The following is a 448-nucleotide window of genomic DNA, read 5'->3' as shown; positions in this document are numbered from 1 at the left end:
ATATATATATATGTATCCTTCTTGGGTTAATTTCTTTAAAGACATGATTTCTTGTATATCTATCTTTCTTAAACAGAAGATAGCATATTTTATATACTTCATTGAACTTGGCTTTTTTTGCTTTAACCATTGCTCTTTAATATCTCCTATTTTACTATCTGCAGAGTTTGTTCCTAGCCATAACAAGGCTGTGTGACAAGATATGTGTAGATGGAGAGCTTAATTATTTAGAAGAAAGAATATTATGATTTGTCATTTTTAATCAATAAAACATTTCTAGTACTTTGTACTCATCAATCCTTATTATTTGACTTTTATTACTATTAACGCTCTTAAACAGAATTTGAAAGAATATCATTTACCACTTACAATTATAGTTTTAAAAGGCATTTTCAAAAGAAAGAAGCTAAACATGGTAGATAAAAAAAAGTAGGCTTTTCACAATTTG

Source organism: Pteropus alecto, unplaced genomic scaffold, assembly GCF_000325575.1.
Source record: "Pteropus alecto unplaced genomic scaffold, ASM32557v1 scaffold5, whole genome shotgun sequence".
Taxonomy (NCBI): Eukaryota; Metazoa; Chordata; class Mammalia; order Chiroptera; family Pteropodidae; genus Pteropus; species Pteropus alecto.
Note: the sequence above shows the minus strand (reverse complement) of the source record.